Consider the following 17,565-nt stretch of genomic DNA (forward strand, 5'->3'; position numbering starts at 1 on the left):
CTGAGCGAATGGAAACCTGAAAAAGCATTTTGCACAAGACATTTTTCTCAAGCAAATATGTCGATTAAAAAAAAAAAAAGACTCCACCAAACACTGCAATCCATAAAATAATAATTACTACTAATAAAATACCATTCATTCAATAAACTAATGATGTCACTCTTAGCCCAGTGTGTAAATGCTTGGGAACATACTCATGCATATACTAACTTTCAAACTAGCATACATTCATAGAGATTTCTAAAGCTAATGTAAAAGGCATGATGCCAGCGCCTCTTCCCTTGTAGCAATTGAACTGCTGGTGACACATTTGCTTGTTATATTTCCATATTTCAGCACATGCATCAGTGATGTGATATCCATCAAAGTTCCTTTGAAATGCACAATCAGGTGTTCAGTGGGAGCAGTGGTCAGGCTTCATTTGAAGCGGTGCTTGTTTAGTCTATTAACTGTTAGCAACGAGCTCATTAAAACTCATTCATTGCGTTCTTAATGGTTGGTTAATTAAAAAGTAACCTATTTATGTACTAATAACGCCATATTATTGGAATTTGGAGGTTTGTTTAAAGGGACTATTGAAGCTAGTACTGTAGTAATGTTTAGCAATGGGCTCTGGACTCTTGACCGGAGGGTTGTGGGTTCAATCCCCAGTGGGGGACTCTGCTATTGTACCCTCGAGCAAGGTACTTTACCTAGATTGCTCTAGTAATAACCCAACTGTATAAATGGGTAATTGTATGTAAAAATAATGTGATATCTGTATAATGTGAAATAATGTATAATGTGATATGTTGTAACAATTGTAAGTCGCCCTGGATAAGGGCGTCTGCTAAGAAATAAATAATAATAATATTACCGTATACTCACTAGGAATTGACGCATGTGCTTATAATTGAGTATGTGCTGTTTTCTGTGCAGATGCAGTTACTCCTTTGGTTTCATATAGAAGCTTATGCACCTGCATCTGAGTGTAATGCAAGGTGTGGAGACTCACATGTTCATATATTGCATTACAAGAAAAACACCATGTTTATTCTTTCTCTTGAAATTCCAAATGTTGTAATCTTTTTAGTTTATAATAATAATAATAATAATAATAATAATAATAATAATAATAATAAGAAGAAGAAGAAGAAGAAGAAGAAGAAGAAGAAGAAGAAGAATATATTTTTATATAGCGCCTTTCATAGTGGACCACCACCACAAAGCGCTTTACAGAGGTAGGTTGTAAACTGTGCATTATATGCAGAGTCACTTACAATAGGACATTGATTTAACGTCTCAACTGAAGGACGGAGCACAAGGAGGTTAAGTGTCTTGCTCAGGGTCACACACAGTGAGTCAATGGCTGGGATTGAAGCTGGACCCTTCTGGTAACAAGCCCCTTTCCTTAACCACTGGACCATCTTGGCCTCAGCAATAACTTTAGGAACATCATAATATAAGAAAAGTTCTGAACAAGATCAGGGAATTTAGCACATTGATACTTTTCTAGTAGCTGACTGATCCCTGACTTTCATCTAGTTGGCTTTTAAAGACATCCTAAAGACTCTGCAGTAACACCGTTCTAGTGACCCATTTCAAACACTCCCAATTCTGTGAGAAGAAGCGTCTCCTCTAATCCTTCTTTGTTCCAGGCTAAATAAATGCATTTCCCTTGTGTGTTGATTGTCTGTTAACTCCACTGCAAGGGATGTTGCCCAGTCATCAACAATTGCTGCTGCAGAATCACTTCCAATAGGACCTCGGTTTTACATCTCATCCGAAGGACAGAGCACAAGGAGGTTAAGTAACTTGCTGTGAAAAGATTTGTCTCCTACCCTCTGTCCTAAGTCTGTCTCCACTCAGTTTATAACTGTGGACTCTAGTCCTAGTCTCTCTGCTCTGCTTGAAAGGGTGACTACAGTTAACTTAAACTTTTTAAAACCTGTAGTCTCCTCTAATCTTTTTTTTTTGTTCCAGACTAACTAGATTTAGTTCCCTCAATGTTGTCTCAACATATTTAGGGTTGGTTTAGTGTACAAGGAAAACAACTGACTCTGGAGAGGAGTTATCAATCAATGCCAGCACACTGGAGATCCAGAATTCAGAACACAGAACCAGGGAGGACATTCGGCCCATCAGTGCAGCAGCTGATTGATCTCGAAACTGTTAAGTCGGGTCTTAAAGGATCCCAGCCCCAACAACATGACTTGGTAACCCATTCCATCCCCTCACCACACTCTGTGAGAAGGTGTCTCCTCACCTCTGTCCTATCTCTATCCACACTGTGTGGTCCAGTGGAGGCTGTGTGGTCCAGTGGTTAAAGAAAAGGGCTTATAACCAGGAGGTCCCCGGTTCAAATCCCACTTTAGCCACTGACTCATTGTGTGACCCTGAGCAAGTCACTTAACCTTTCGGGTGTCTTTCGGGTGAGACGTAATTGTAAGTGACTCTGCAGCTGATGCATAGTTCACACACCCTAGTATCTGTAAGTCACCTTGGATAAAGGCGTTTGCTAAATAAATAAACAATAACACTTAATTTCCAGCAGTCTCCTCTGGCCCTGGTGTCAGTGCTATGCTTGTGGTATTAGTTTGGGTTAACTTTGTCAACACCTTTGAAGTTTTTAAAGACTTCAGTCAAGTCCGCCTAACTCTTCTTTGTTCAAGCTAAACAAATTCAGGACCCTCTTCACAGCTCATTCCTTTAAACCCTGGGATTAGCCTTCATCTTTATGATTGCTTCCCCATTGCTGGTAGAAATGAGTCTATCACAACACCAAGCTCTTTCTTTCACAACCCATTGGGTATTTCAATCCTACTTTTTCCCCACTAAAAAGAGACTTAATAATACAATTGTGAAATGTTTCAATAAGAAATATGCACTCCAACAGCTGACAATTCCAGAGAACGCTTCATTTTGCATGACTGATAACTAATCATTCTATTGCCTTTAATACTGTATATGGGGCCCCCTGTCTGCACCCTGCTGACCCCAGCACTGATCCTGCACTGTGTTTGGAGAACAATGGAGATCACTGACACTGTGTCAATAGATTTGGATCATAGGGTACAGAGGAAATAGTTTTCAAGTGAAGTATGGAAATTTGGAAGAGGAGGGCATCACACAGTATCACAGTGTAGAGAATGAAAGGGTCCTTAATGAGGGTTTAGTGGTGAAGGAGTGTATTTGCCTGGGAGAGGGTATAAAACAGAGCAGGGTGGAGGGACCAGAGCAGCTGAAGAGTGGAAAAGCAGCATCAGCACCTTGTCAAGATGAAACCCTGGACTACAAGAACCATTCTCCTCTCTGTCCTGACAGCATGGCTTCTGTCAGGGGCTGGTAAGACTGCCTTTCTCCTGAGTAACATGGGGAGGGAGGGAGGGATTGCATTGATTGCCTTCAACCTAAAATAAATGGGGGAAGAGATGGCATTGACTGACTTTCATCAGAATAACAGAAGGGTAGGGAGATAGCAGACAGCCTTCCACCGCATAGGCGCCTAACCCACGGGTCAGAAGGGGCATGTGCCCCTGCACTTTGAATATGGGGGACAAACTATATATTTTGGCCTTCCACTTTTCTTCCTTCATTATATATGTATTGCGTTTGACATTGGTTTTGTCTTTAAAGGTTTAAAATAAAATAAAAAAAATGAAAGCTAACAATTACAAAAAAAAAAAAAAAACTTGTTTATTAAGGGAATGGTGGGAATGGTGGTCATGAGAGAGAACAATTTTTTATTACTACCAAAAAATCTTTGAAAAAAAGGTAAGGGAGAGAGCGTATCAGCCTGTTATTAAAAATGAATTAAGAAGTTATCAGGCTACTGTTGCTGCGGGGCTATGAACGAGTTTAAGATCAATTTCCACCAAAATCTTTTATTTCTTTTAACTTAGATTAAGTAACTATAGCAAATAGTTTCATTTCAAAATCACATAAGCTGATTTAATAATAATAATAATAATAATAATAATAATAATAATAATAATAATAATAATAATAATAATAATATTAAACTTTATTTTGTATAGTGCCCTTAAAAGCAATCATCTCAGAGCACTTCACAATTAATAGTACAGCAATAAATAAAAAGATTATACATAAAAAGCACAAGGAAATAAAACAATCATAAAAATCATAAAAACGCCTTTCTAAAAAAGTAAGTCTTTAAATTAGCTTTAAAAACACTCAAAGCAGCTGAGTCCCTGATCTCTAGTGGAATTGAGTTCCATAATTTGGGGGCATAGCAACAGAAGGCCCTGTCGCCCATAGAGCGCAGGCGAGCAGGCAGGACACACAGCAGTCTGAGATCAGCAGAGCAGAGGTTGCTAGTGGGACTGTAAAAAGATAAAAGATCTGACAGGTAAGTCGGAGCTAGACCATGAAGAGCCTTACATGTCAGCATTAAAATTTTAAAATCAATTCCGAACCTGATAGTTGGCTACAATAATTATTTTCATTAAAAACGTGTAACTTTTGTTCATTGCTGATATTAATGTTCAGCTTTCATATCGAAACTTGTATACTTGCTAATAATTTAAACTCCCTTTAATTTAATAATAATTATTGACGGTAAAGTTATATTATGTCCATAAATGATTCTGAAAATGTAGAAATAAAATAGCTCATTGTTTACAATTAAAAAAACACTGGATGTCCGTTTTAGTATCATAAAACACGTTTTCATGCCTAGTGCAAAAGATTTAATGACTATTGTTTGCATTTTTTATAATCTGTTGATTTGAATGTATCTGTTCACATTTATTTAGCCTGGTTTTAAAAACGCTGTTCAGATGTATGTGTTGTTTTCAGTCACTGTCATAAGTATGGTGGAGTGAGCTATCGTGAATCATGCTACTTTCACGTTGTGTTCTGTATATCTGTTTAAGCTATTTCAGTTTGCTGCTATTTCCATAAGCTGTGAAACAAAAGGTTTAGCATCAGAGGAGGTCTGCCTCTTAAAGACATAACAATAACACATTTCAGATAGTTATAATGCTGCAAACCAGCCTAGCAGGTAATCCAGCGTTATTCATGTCTGTCTAGATGAGTCTGCTGAAGTACTTTAAAAAGCAGCTCAAGTCAGTAGCAGGGAAAAAGGAGCCGGTGCCTCAGCATGCACAGGTGGAAGAATCTCAGGTCGGGATGGGGATTTAGGTAGTTCAGTATTTTCCTAAATGCTGCACTATTGAATAATCAACTTACAATAAGAATACCCTTCTTTGTTCTTAATTTGTACATTGCCATTTAAAAGAATGATTTCACCCCCTCCATTTCCTCTGTGTGCAGGTGCAAGGAGCCTCCTTGAGGACTCTGAAGAGCTGGGAGATGATGATTACCAGGCCAGCAAGAGAGAACTGGGTAAGATCCATTCTTCCAGAACGCAATCCCTTATTCTCACCACAGAGGTTTGTCTACTTGTCTTGGGGTTTGATTTGATGAGCCTGTACTCCACTAGAATAAGACACAGCATTTAGAGAACTTGAAAACTCCCATGTGTTGCATCAACCACCTCCCACCATGGGGACCCCTTATTTACCCCTAAGAAATAAGAGGTTGATTCAGACCACAAGGTGTAAGATGCAGCTGTGGCTTATCCACGTGAATAGCTAATTTATAAGAACTTAATAGAAATGAAACAGTCATAAAGAGTAAATATTTAAATATACTGGGGGGGGGGGGGGGGGCAAATTTCCCTTCGGGCCGATCTCGCCTCCTGCTCATTCTTTGTTTACACTTTGGGGCCAATGATGTTGTAGCTCTTCATTAAACCAGTGCAGAATTTTATGACCATAATTAATTTTTTTTCAAAACAGATGCAAAAATTTTAATGAAATAAAAAAAAAATCCCAGTTTTGCTAATCGGGCAGTTTGCATTCTCCATTCCATGCTGCCATACCTTTCATAACACTGAATACAACACAGGACTGCTCTCATTAAAAATGTAACCACAGCCTGTGTTTACAGATCTCAGCAACACTGTGGAAGACTCAGAGGATCAGGAAGGAGCACCGGAGAACAAGAGAGCGCTGGGTAAGTAAAGAAAGAAAGAAAGAAAGAAAGAAAGAAAGAACCTTATTTGCAGGATGACAAAAAAGCACAGTCCTGGACAGACCAAACAATTTGTTTAGAAACTCAACCTGACTAATCATCACTAATCATGCATAACATCAAGGGCTACTGTATATCCAGAAATCTCCTGGTTAAACCTCACAGCTCTGCATTGCAATATAATGGGGAACACTCTGCCTCCCTGTGTTGAGTGTCCTATGAAGCTGTGCACTGCAGTCGAGGGAATCCTTCATTGCTTCATGAAGCTCTATTCTCCCTGTTTCAGAGGCAGAGGATTCAGGCAACATTGATGCTGAACTGGACAGCGATGGACTCAAAGGAGAGCGGGAGTTGGGTGAGTCCTTTGAAAAGCACGTCTGGGTAGTGTGTGGGTACAACGTTAAACCTTCAAGAGGAACACATTGTGAATTACAGATGATAGACTTAAGGCCAAACCCCAGTGAATCTGAACACATTTAGCTGCTGCTTCTCTACTGGCGCAAACACAAAGTGCCAGATCTGTTTCCTAATGTACGTCTAACTGTATAAACCTATTTTTGTTTTAACTGATAGGAGACAATATGATGGAGAAAAGAGCTGACAGTGAGTACAGACGGCCTAGAGCTTCTTCTGTTGAGTGTGTTTCTGTCTGTCTGTCTGTCTGTCTGCCTGTCTGTCTGTTACACTGAAGCGAGAGGAAAACACAAGCTTGAGGGATATACACTTTGAAAAAATAATTCATCTGTTTGCATTTAACATGTGAATTTAAATGTGTTGATGCAGCACCTTTAATAAGACATATGCTACGTTTACACCTGCACACCCGAGTCGAGTCGAGCCGAGCCAGCCTGGTTCGGCAGGGGTAACTTGAGTTGCGTTTACACCAGAGAAAGGCGAGCCGAGCTGAGCCGACATCACGCATAATGAACGTGCTGAGTCGATTACATTAAATCACACAGACTGCAAAAACAGAACTAAGCATTAATTTAATAAAATCTCTTTTCACTATGGATTTATTATTATTATTATTATTGCGGAGAAGTACTGAAAATGCGGGGGGCGGGGCTTGCAATACATACCTAAACAAAGAAAGCAAAGACCGGGGATCATATTAAAGGTATACAAAATAACGCGCCTCCAATATAACGCTCCTACAGCATGTCCCCCAATTCCCTATACAAGTGCATATTTATACAGTAAATACAGTACCGGTGTTCAAACTGTAAACAACTTATCCGTGTAACTTCCGTTTCTGTCTCTCCCTTCTGATACAGTATCTGAACTGGAGAAATGCTGCGCTGACACTTTATAACACAGACATCTTATTCAGCATTAATTTTATAACTAAATAAATATTAGGTCTGTGACGTGGTTATCTTTTCTAATCTATTTACTTTTTTGCTGCGAGAGGAGCTGCAGCTTTCTCCGGGAGTCGAGACGCTTCAGCCCCGCTCCGGCAGCCGAACCCCATGGGAGCTCTCCCCCTCTCCCTCTTGCATTTTGTTGGCTTGCTTGTCTGGCGCTTCGAACTGAACTCCCCACTGCCGTTTAGCCAGGCTATAGTTTAAAAACTGCTGATTAAAATTATCCTCGAGTGGGGATGTTACTTTTTTTTATTTTTTTGTTTGTTAAAAATATAGCGTTGATTACATGGTGCTTTATGCGTGGTTAATTCACAGAAAGTTACATTTTTGATTTACTATATGCGTATTATAGAGAGGGAGTTATTTTATTTAGTATTTCAGTCAGATGTGTGTTGTTATGTGTCCCGCGGAGTAAAGGTAAGGAGTTAGGAAAACATTTAGCGGTTGAGGTCCTGGGCGTTGCCACTTTCTCTTGTGATGACGCTTGAGTGTGATGACGAAATGCAGTAACCCCGCCCACAGCCTGCTTCGGCCCCGAGCCAGATTCAGATATGTTGCAGGGCTGGAGTTTCACGGCTTGGTTCCGGCTTGGTTCCGGCTTGGCTCGGTTATTTGCTAGTGTGAACACACCCGTACCGTGAGGGCGTGGAGCCCTTACGGTACGGGTGTGCTAGTGTGAACGGGGCATTATTGTATTAATTTATCGCCTTACATGTCAGTAAGAAGGAAAGCCCACCTGAGATATAATAACTTGACTGACTTGACTGACTGTTCCCTTTACCTTTTTATCAATCAATATTTATTTTATATAGCACCTTTCATAGTGGACCACCATCACAAAGCACTTTACAAGATAGTGAGAAACAATGCAAATACATTAAATACAGTGAAATACAGGGCATAGTACATTAAACAGCAAAACAAATGCAAATACATTAAATACGGGCATATTACATTAAATACAAGGCTAGGGTGGGAATAAGATTGAGTGAAAAACCTGAAATAGAAATTTAGACAACAGCTCATAACAGATATCAGGTTTAAAGAGCATTGAAAGCAAGAGAGAACAAGCGGGCCTAGAGAGTTGATTTGAAGCGAGCGATTGTGGGAGCCGCACACACTGAAGCTGGGAGAGAGCTCCAGAGAGTCGGGGCCATGAAGCTGAAAGAGTTCTCTCCGAGTGTGGTGCGCTGTTGCTTGGGTATAACAAGGAGGTCAGAGTCAGAGGACCACAGCTTGCAGGCAGGGACATAGCGGGTCAGCAGGTTGGAGAGATACTCTGGACCTGTGTGATAGAGGGCCTTGTAGGCAAGCAGGAGAATTTTGAGGTAGCCAGTGCAGCTGGGCAAGACAGGGGGTAATGTGATCATGTTTTTTTCATCTGGTAAGGATCCTAGCTGCGGCATTCTGAACCAGCTGCAATCGGTTTATGGCACGTGATGGAAGACCACCATAGAGAGAGTTGCAGTAGTCAATTCCAGAGGAGATATTTATGATGTATTGCAATCATTCTGAGCAGCGTTGTTTTGTGCATAAGTCTGTGTGCGTCTTTTCATATGTAATGCAGACTAAAATATCTTTCTGTTAGTAAGTGCCATCACCATCTAGTGCATAGCAGTGAATTGAAAGCAGAAGGAAGCGTGATGCAATCACTGGGTCTTCTATAAAGACACTTTGACTGATCCAGCCTACATTATGAACATATATCTAAGACAGACAACTAGAACTGAACAGCAGCTCCTGAACTCAGGTGAAAACATCGTAACACACACTCCAACAAAATGAAATCTGAAGCTCCTTACTGTTCAGCAATCTGCTTTAATGTACATTGAAATCCTAATCCAAATTTGGAGAGTTCCTCAACATGGTCAGTGTGTAAATAGAAGGGATGCAAACTACTGTTTTTTTAATGATTTTCATGTGCTGTTTTTCTCCTGAAGTGGATTCTGAGGTGGTCCTGACACAGTCCATGGTAGTGAAGAAGGATGCCCTGTCCAAAAGATACTACAGAAGTAAGTGTGTGTCTGTCTGGAGCTGGCTCCTGGTTTGGGTGAACTGCATGGATTGTAGACTGCAGGTCAATTGATTGAAGACATTGAGAAACACTTCAGCATTACAACATATTCTACCATGGAGTGGTTTCATAGTTCTGGACAGACTGGAGGAAACACTTTGAAATGTGCACCTTGGTGTCTTCATTAAGCCTGTAACAGCTATCAAAATCAAATGGTATCCTCAGAGGAACAGAAAACATTCCAGTAAATGGAATTCAAACATGAATATAAAGTGAACTATTAAATACAATAACCACTGTTTCTGTTTTTCTTTCTCTTTGGAACAGCTTTCTGTTGTAAGTATTTTATTTCATTATGGTACATTAATATGTAGAAATGAATTGTACAGATTTTTTTAGAATTGTATCTAATGGTGTGTGTTTATTTCATTTCCAGATTATAGCATCTGTGCTCGTGGTAAGTGTGAATCTGATATTTTAAGAGGATTTGGGTTTAGAATGCATAGCTGACCAAAAGCCTCAAATGTCTGTAACACAAGGAAGGAGTCTGTGTGCTACAAGAGTGCTGGAATGTGACTGTACACTACAATACAATACACATGTACTGTGCGCTTCATAAGAAACGAATACATGTTAACAATGGGGCCTCCTACAGCTAATGTTGAAAATATGGAATGGGGTATTATTGTATAATAGTATGAAAGAGCTGCTCTTAATAAGAAATGACATCTTCATTTAATACATACTCACATAGTGAGGTGTTCTGTACACTGTGGGAGGGTATATAAAGAAGGAGCACTGGCTTTGGATTTTGCCAATAATAGAAATGTACAAATAGAGAGACACTCCTTTGAAATATATAGCTCTCTAATACACTACTGAGGCCCCATTCTTGTATAAAGCAGCCACTGCAGTGACTTCAAATGGACTGAACTCAATATATAACTTTTATCTTTCACAGTAAGGTACAGATGCTACTATGGTAAGTAAATGGATTCTACTTTATTTTATCCAGCAATCAGTGGGATTTATTTATTATTTTCAATCAGGGCACAAATTGTTTATCAGTGTAGTTTTGCTGAGAGGCTTCAGTGGCACAGTGGATAGAGTGCTGGGCTGCAGTGTGGAAGGTAGTGGGTTTGAATAGCTCAGTGGTTAGAGTGCTGGGCTGCAGTGTGGAAGGTAGTGGGTTTGAGTAGCTCAGTGGCTAGAGTGCTGGGCTGCAGTGTGGTGTAGTGGTTTTGACTAGCTCAGTGGTTAGTGCTGGGCTGCAGTGCGGTGTAGTGGTTTTGACTAGCTCAGTGGTTAGTGCTGGGCTGCAGTGTGGTGTAGTGGTTTTGACTAGCTCAGTGGTTAGTGCTGGGCTGCAGTGTGGTGTAGTGGTTTTGACTAGCTCAGTGGTTAGTGCTGGGCTGTAGTATGGGAGTTAGTGGGTTTGACAGCTCAGTGGTTAGAGAAAGTGGTGCCCTGCAGAGTGGAAGGCAATGTGGATCTGAGTATTACTTTTTTATTCATTAGTCTTTTAGCAGTCGCTTTTATCCAAAGTGACTTCAAGACTAGGGGGTGTACTATGCATCAACAAGTGCTGCTGCAGACACTTCCAATAGGACCCCAGTTTTACATTTTGACTTGCTCAGGGTCACACACAGTGAGTGAGTGAGTGGCTGAGCCGGGATGTGAACCTCCTGGTATCAAGCTCTTTTCTTTAACCACTATGTTGAAAATAGACTGTTCCTAATTTTCTTTTCTTTTTTTCTGTAGCTCATCACTATCACTACTATTTCTACTACCATCATGGGTACCACTGCACTCACTGTGAGTATGCCTTATTATTTCTGTATACATTGGCTGTGGGATATATTAGAACAATTTGAAATAGAACACCAAGTGTAATTCCATATCAATTTAGAACATGTGGTCGACCAGGTCAAATATGGATGGAACTCCAAGAGAGACACACAATTGTTGGAATAAGTTTTATAACAGATGCCATCCATCATAATCCTTTAATTGGAAATATCATGATGAGTTTATAATTCATCTTTCAACTGTATTGTCTTATACTATTGATCAATTGAGGTCATTTGTAACTTACTGGAAAGAGGAAAGTCTAACCTGTCAATCAAGAAATGTATACTTAAACTTATTACAATGTGTGTGATCTTATGCTGGAGTAACCAACTCCACAAATAATACCAGGAGATCTGATGAATGTGATTGCTGCTGTTTTATGGTGTGAATACAGTAGTTTCTCTGTGGGAGGTCATTATGTCAGGGCTGGCTTTGAGTTGAGAAGAAGGGTTCACTGACCTCAATCTCCTGTGGAACTTCTGTCATTTTATTAAAACAAAATATAAAAGCAGGGGTCAAAACAGAGGAGTTTTGATCCAGGATAGCTCTGAATAAAACCTAAGAAACATGTTTGGCATTTGAACTAGTATAGAGGGTTTACGTGTCTTTTATTGATAGGATTGCATTGTGAGGTTGTGGTGGCTCCACAGTTTAGCAGTTGATAGCATACACTTTGGGATTGTGAATTTGCATGCATGAATTACACAAAGCTTTTTTCAAATTCAAATGAGTGCAATACAAAGAGTGTGGAGGATGCTGTCTACACATGGGAGGGAGTTCAATTCTGCAGCTCAGTGTGACACTGATTGTCTGTATTATTAGACAATGCTGACCATTACCACCCCACAATCTCATTACCTAGCTGTGCAATGCTCTCTAGTATATGGATCAGAACAATAGCTTTTCTGCCCAGGTTGCTGATAATGTCTTCAATTGGTTTCAGACTGGCATACCTACCACTGCAGGAGATGCCAGCACTACTGAGAAGCAGCAACGCCCAGGGATCACAGTGCTGGAGTTTACCTGACAGCAGACCTGCAAGCAAAGCTTAAACACACCAGCAACCTTCTTTTGTAGCATGGCTGTAACCTTTCTGTTGTGGTCCCTCTCCCCAAACACAGCTACAGCACCCATACTTATTTCTATCAGGCCATTCACAGTTTGTTTAAAACAGCTGCTCTCTGTTGTGCATTTGGTCAATCTCTTCAAGGATATATAATAGAGACAACATTATTTTTCTATTGGGTGATTCCCTGCCTCTCATGAAGCAGGTCTTTACATTGTATGGAAAGGTGTCCTTATTTAACATGTAGTCTCAGATTCTCAGTGAGATCACATGCTCACACATGTTTGAATAGAAGCACAGCTGCACATGGGCACATATACAAAGCGTTACTTGGACAGCGTGCTTGATTGATTTGCCCCAGCTCATAATCACTGCACCGGGTCAGGTTTGACCAGTAGACTCCTTTCTTCTCCCAGCTCCTCACAGCCACCCTGTGATGTCACAAGTGTCCAGTGACAGGCCTTGTTCACAGACTGACAAAAATATCTTGTTTATATAGAGACTTTCTTAATCTCTCAATTATTTTAAAATCTCTTTATTTGCATTCATGACAACAAATGCTCAAACTGTTGACCAGTATAAATGCTGTCCTGCCAAAAAAACAACTGTCTGCTGTTACATGAAACTGGGAAAAAGCCTCTCTCTTTCTGTAAAGCTTTTTCAGCAATAAAGCTATTAGCATCAATGTCTCGTTTTGGCCTTTTTAATTGTGACCTTTTAACATTCTTTAATATTCACTGGCGGGTGGAAGTTGCACATGTTGAGATATTAGAGTCAGTGTTTCCCAGCATGCATCACTGTGAGCAGCTCCTTCCTCCAGACACAGACCACACTGCAGTGTTTAGATGACTGGGTGTGAGGAGCCTTGTGTTAACAATGGGAGAACTGGGCTGACTGGGGAGGGAACTGTTGCCAGGGCTGTAACTAGGGTGGGGCGAGCAGGGGCAGCCTTTTTTCTCTGAATATATTTTTTTTAATTGATCTATTAAACCATTTTGGCAATTCTGTTTTAGATTTTGATTTGTCTACTTTTGGGATGTAATTGTTTTGCACCTCTAGTATTACATTTAAAAAAACAGCCATCCTTTTTCAGTGGATGTTTTCTCTATTTTACTCCAATCTACTTCTGTTAGTCTCTGTTTCATACCTTCACAGTTTACCTTTCTAATATGACAGCTTTAGTCATTACTTTCTGGGTTTTTAAAAAGCACTTTATCGTTTTTTTTGATCCCGTCTTTTTTTTGGTGATATATCGTGTTTTTTTTTGAGACTTCAAAACAACACTTTAATTGTGTGCTTTAAAAACAATATGAACTTTTTTTGCATATACCGGAAGAAACTAACTTTCCTGTGCTGCGCGTTCTCTGAAAATTTAATTACAGTACTGCCCAAGTAACACCATGGCGGACACGGGAGAACAGCTGGTTTCTAAAGCCAATTCCACAAGTGTAGTGTGGAACTATTTTGGCTATCCATTAAATGAAAGCTGCAATCCAGTTGAAGGTGGACATCCAAAATGTAGGAGGTGTTTGAAAGAAGTCAAAAACAAGGGAGGAAACACCACCAATTTATTTAAGCATTTATCAGATCGCCACCCCAATCTCTTTGTTGAAGTGAAGCGACAGCATGTAAGTTACAGTGAAAATAGTTTTACTTTTACTGTAGTTCCTTTGTTTGACATATTATTGAGATTCTGTGAATTGATCTATTAAACCATTTTGGCAATTTTGTTTTAGATTTTGATTTGTCTACTTTTGGGATGTAATTGTTTTGCACCTCTAGTACTACATTTAAAAAAACAGCCTTCCTTTTTCTGTATTTTACTCCAATCTACTTCTGTTAGCCATACCTTCATAGTTTACCTTTCTAATATGATAAACCTTAGCTTTAGTCATTACTTTCTGGGGTTTTAAAAAGCATTTCAAATGAGACCATGTTGTGGTCTGAGTTTGACAATGCTTCTCTGACCTCTGTTTTAGTTATTGTGTCTTTGTTATTTGAAAAGCCTAAACAGAAGTTAGCCTTTTGCGGCAATGACGAGAGTAGTAGCTTCTCTAATCGTGGCAACTATGTGGAGCTGATACATATGTTTGCTAACAAAGATGAGAGGTTAGCTGATCATTTGCAGTCCTCCACCGTGTTTTCGGGTCTCTAACAGAATTCAGAAAGATCTAGTTGAAGCTGTCAGTGAGTGTGACAGGCTAGCTATAGGGATGATGTCAGACCAGAAAGGAGTACACAGACAGACAGTAGTGGTGAGTGAATCTGAGACGCTGTTGTGCTCAGTGTTTTAATAACACACAGAAAATAAAAAGGTTGAACAAAACAGAAAACAGGACACGGCACTTGCGGCCAAAATAAATAGACAAACAAAATGGACTAACACTTAAACAAACAGTGGAGGAACAGACAAACAAGTACAGTGCTGGTGCTTCCAGCACGTTGTAGCAATTATTATTTCCTTTAGTTTTGAAGTTTTTACCTCCTCTCCACACCCGTTCTCCACTCACGAACACACAACCCCGAGTGAGTGCTTTGTGCAACTATATATAGTGTGCAGTGTGGAGTAGTGGTTAGGGCTCTGTACTCTTGACCGGAAGGTCGTGGGTTCAATCCCAGGTGGGGGACACTGCTGTTGTACCCTTGAGCAAGGTACTTTACCTAGATTGCTCCAGTAAAAACCCAACTGTATAAATGGGTAATTATATATAAAAATAATGTGTAAAAAAAGAATGTAATTGTATGTAAAAATAATGTGATATCTTGTAGCAATTGTAAGTCGTCCTGGATAAGGGCGTCTGCTAAGAAATAAATAATAATAATAATAATAATACTGTTGCAGTAACCTAAAACCCAAGCTTCATTACCTTAGACACTACCCAGGATTCATCTTAAAGTTTGGACCACTCATTAGATTGTGGACAATGCGATTTGAGAGCAGAAACCCGTATTTTAAGAGGTGTTCGAGGCATTTGTAGAACTTTAAGAATCTAAAGTTCTAAACACTTGCAGAAAGGCATCAGACATTTCAAGCTTATCTTTCTGCAGGTTCATTTTTTGCTTCAGTACTGCAAGTTAAAGATTGCTTTCCATTTTACTCTGAGTGAAATGATAACCAGTGCCGTTAGACATATGGGCTTCAATGAGTCTAATACAAATGTTTCCATGGAAGTTCAATTTAAAGGAACCACATACAAGAAAGGCTTGTTTGTAGTAAAAGGGTTTAATGACACAGTGGAGTTTGGTGAAATTCAGCTAATTTTCATCAGACAAGTCAGTATTTCTTGTTACAAGGATATTTGTATCAGATTTCCTTTCACATGTACACCTATGCTCAGTAAAAATGCAGAGTGAGGTTGCACGATGCCTGAATATTAATGATCTCATAGATTTCTATCCCTTACCAGCTTACCTGATGGGTGGCTCTAGATTATTCCTTTAAAGCACAGCATTGGTCAGCTGTCAAGCTTTGACTTTCCCATTGGTTGCTAAAGGCCCTTCAAGTGAGGCAGAGAATACCCTGGGAGATTTATGGCCCGCCTCTGCTCACTCCTGATTGGTCGCCTGTATTAATAAGTAAAAAATAAATACATAAAAAAAGACATTCTTCGACTCGCCTATTGATTAAACTCACTCAAGACCTTCAACTGAAACAGAGAATACCCTCAACTGGTTTTCTTCTAGCATTAGGTCGTTGTTTTAGACTTATGCGGGGGAAATGCAGATCTCTTATTGGCTGATCACATCCCATTCAGGAAACCCCTAGACTCTCAAAAAAACATCTAGTAAACCCTGTAAGTCATCTTGGATAAAGGCATCAGGCAAATTAACAAATAATAATTAGAGTAGTATGTTTCATAGTATAAGCAAGCACACTGTACGCAAGTGATTGAGGCAACGTAATGTCATTTGACTGACGGTTTACTTGGCACTGTCTGGTCAGCAGAGAATACCTTGAAGGTCCTGACGGCCATCTCCACTGTTAAGACGTGAAATGATTAGAATAATAACACTGAAATCATGGCTGTGTGTGCCAGACCCTCAAAGAGCAACGTTGTTGAGATTGCTAAGAAGATTGTCGTAAAATACCCACAGTCACTGCAAGGTGTCATAGATGAAGAAATAATAGGCACTGGGTACCATTCCATAGCCAAGCAGCTACTAGCGCGAGTGGAAAATGTGAAACATACAAGTACTCAATACATCAAGAAAAGAGCAAACGAATCTGAGGAAAATGACATGGATGAAGTCTCACCCAAAAGACATGCTGCAATTCAAGACACTTATGGCTGTGTTAACTGGGAGGCAGAACACATGCCCCTGACTGAGACTCCTGCAACTCTACAAGCAACCAAAGAAAAACTGTCAGAGGAAAGAAATGGAATGATGTGAAGTTAAGAGGTATATGCAGTCCACTTTCTATTTGCAGCACAAGGAAATAAAACAATGGCACAGACATCCCGGCTCTTTGACAAGACTGCCTTTTCTGTTTGATGAAATTGGCATGGCAGTACACTTAGAAGAATTGACAGGCATCACTTTAAAAGAGACATTTCTCAAAAGTATGGACAAAAAGGGAAAGTGACTACTTAACTATTATTATTATTATTAATTTCTTAGCCGACACCCTTATCCAGGGCGACTTACAATTGTTACAAGATATCACATTATTTTTACATACAATTACACATTTATACAGTTGAGTTTTTACTGGAACAATCTAGGTAAAGTACATTGCTCAAAGGTACAGCAGCAGTGGGCCCCAGCTGAGATTGAACCCACGACCCTCCAGTCAAGAGTCCAGAGCCCTAACCACTACTCCACACTGCTGCAATAACTATGAGAGATGTTGCAACAGAAACTAACAAAGCTGTGGGACAGACACAGATGAAGCTAACTGACACGCTATTGCTGCTTTTAGCTTACTTTAATTTGAAGGAAGAGACCAGGATATATTATGCTGATGGTACGTGCTTGGCTGAAGAACTAGACATGCAAAAGCCTGAAACACCCTGTATTGTTGTTTGCAGTATGTAATGAAAAAAAAAAAAAAAACACTTAGTCAATGGACAATAAACATTTATATTAATCTAGAATATAACAAAATTGCAACTAAAGTTTGGCTTCAGTGCAGTTTTACCTCATACATTCTTACCGAGGTCAAAATAGCTGATTTGTCTGAAATGAAATGTTACAAATTTGTACTTGAAGTACATTTTTAATCTTAAGTGGGT

The 17,565-nt window shown here is 39.7% G+C and overlaps 1 long non-coding RNA gene across 1 annotated transcript; it reads left to right on the forward strand.

The window, feature by feature from the left end:
• The first annotated feature begins 9,850 nt into the window (after positions 1-9,850).
• On the forward strand, positions 9,851-13,016 carry LOC117967572 (uncharacterized). The gene is made up of 4 exons (XR_009320256.1): positions 9,851-9,871; positions 10,376-10,396; positions 11,176-11,229; positions 12,209-13,016. It is a non-coding gene; the product is annotated as an uncharacterized LOC117967572 (long non-coding RNA).
• Positions 13,017-17,565: the final 4,549 nt, after the last annotated feature.

This window comes from Acipenser ruthenus, chromosome 55 (assembly GCF_902713425.1).
Source record: "Acipenser ruthenus chromosome 55, fAciRut3.2 maternal haplotype, whole genome shotgun sequence".
Taxonomy (NCBI): Eukaryota; Metazoa; Chordata; class Actinopteri; order Acipenseriformes; family Acipenseridae; genus Acipenser; species Acipenser ruthenus.